General features: G+C 37.7%; 1 protein-coding gene across 1 annotated transcript in view; it reads left to right on the top strand.

Moving 5' to 3' along the window:
* LOC106872757 (proteoglycan 4) overlaps window positions 1-2154 on the top strand; it is a 329051-nt gene that overhangs the window by 1081 nt on the left and 325816 nt on the right. The gene's annotated exons all lie outside the window — the stretch shown is intronic.

Below are 2154 nucleotides of genomic sequence, written 5' to 3'. Positions count from 1 at the left end.
TGACTGAGGACTGGTGAAACCGGATGGCAACATCAGACTGGAGCCTGGTGTTGCCATCCGGTTTCACCAGTCCTCAGTCAAATCGTCCAACCCATGCTAGCATGGAAAGCGGACGTTAAACGATGATGATGATGATGATGATGATGATATATGATATTTATGTTTACACACATATCAAATGTGTGTATGTATATATATATTTGTAAATGTGAATCTGTGTGTATGTATGTGTGTATGTATGTATGTATGTATAACTATATACATTTTTTTTTATTAAAGCTGTAAAAACATCACAAAACTGATACTCAGAGTTTCACGTTTCTGTTCATTGGACAGTTGTGATCAGCTTTAATAATAAAGCATATTACTCTACCTTCAGTAGTTGAGTACTATTTTTCCCACCTTGTTTTGCATTTATGTGCTTATTCATGTGTATGTACATTTATCTGTGTATCTATATATGTGTTTATGTATGTATTTGTGTATATGTGTGTGTTTGTGTATATATGTTTTTGTGTGTGTATATTTGTATATGTGTATATATATAATGTTGTTATAGTAGATTAGCTTCAGGATGGTTCTTCCTACCATGACCATTCCATCTTTTTATACTTCAGGGTCTACATTATGCAACATGTTCCTTTATTTTATTCTACTTTTAGACAGTGGGTATTATTTGAGGGAGATTTAACTGCTAATTCTAGCAAGTCAAACAACCACATAGAGGCACCTAAGGTAGCTCACAACTTCTAACATGGCTTTTACTGTTGATGTTGTTGTTATGGTTACACTTATTGTTAACCCAAGGTCTTCTCTTACTGAGTCGCTTTATCACTACAAATTTGCTCCAGCCATGACCATCCTGTCATTTCAGTGGTATGGTAATGATTACATTATCCAGTGTGTCTTTTCTTGAGTTAAGATCGTAGTGTTGATTTTGAGTGATTTTTTTTTTGCTATTATTTCCAACAGGTGGTGAAATGGCAGAATCATGAGCATGCTAGACATAATCCATTTTGTCTGTCTTTACATTCTGAGTTCAAATCCAGCCGAGGTCAACACTGCCTTTCATTCTTTCAGAGTTAATAAGTACCAGTTGAGTACTGGGGGGTCAATGTTATTGGCTAATCACCTCTCTCAAAATTTCAGGCCTTGTGCCTATAGAATAAAATTATTATTATTATTATTATAGCGAGCTGGCAGAACCATTAGCACGCTGGGTGAAACACTAAGCGGTATTTCATCTGTCTTCACGTTCTGAGTTCAAATTCCGCTGAAGCCGACTTTGCCTTTCATTCTTCCAGGGTCGACAAAATAAGTACCAGCTGTGTACTGGAGCCAATGTAATTGACTATTCCTGCCCCATCAGATTTCAGACCTTGTGCCTACAGGAGAAAGAATTATTATTATTATAATTATTATTATTATTATTAAGGCAGTGAGATAGAATCTTTCACATACCAGAGAAAACATTTAGCAGCATTTCGTCCATTTGTATGTATGTTGTGAGTTCAAATTCTACCAAAGTTGACATTACCTTTCATTCTTTCAGGGTTGATAAAATAAATACCAGTTGAGCATCTGGGTCTGTGTAATCAACTAGTCCTCCCCTATCACCACCTGAATTTCAGGCCTCGTGCCTATAGTAGAATTATTTCAAACAGGCTGACTAACCACCAAGAAGCCTCTTCATCGTTAATTTCTTGAGGATGCTGGTGGTGTAGTGTTGAAGTTAATATATATCTGGTGTTTGTTACAAGATGTTACAGGTGTTAAGAATGGTTAATATAGGAGCAGGTGTGGCTGTGTGGTTAGAAGCTTGGGTACTACTAAAGCAGAGTGGTCCTGAACGCGCAGCCGCGCTAGCTAATCGTGAGTGGTCGATCCTAACCCTATCCCTAACCCTAAACACATGTATTCATTTGCACACGCGCACCCACACATGCGGGTGCGTGTTCGGGACCACTCTGCTTTAGTAGTACTGAAGCTTGCTTCCCAACCATATGGTTCTGGGTTCAGTTCCCATTGTGTTGCACTTTGGCCAAGTGTCTTTTACTATAGCCTTGGGCTGACCAAAGCCTTGTTAGAGGATTTCATGGACGGAAACTGAAAGACGCATAGCAATCACTATATATATATATATATATATATATA

The sequence above is a fragment of the Octopus bimaculoides genome, chromosome 13 (assembly GCF_001194135.2).
Source record: "Octopus bimaculoides isolate UCB-OBI-ISO-001 chromosome 13, ASM119413v2, whole genome shotgun sequence".
Taxonomy (NCBI): domain Eukaryota; kingdom Metazoa; phylum Mollusca; class Cephalopoda; order Octopoda; family Octopodidae; genus Octopus; species Octopus bimaculoides.
This window is presented reverse-complemented; position numbering and strand designations above follow the sequence as displayed.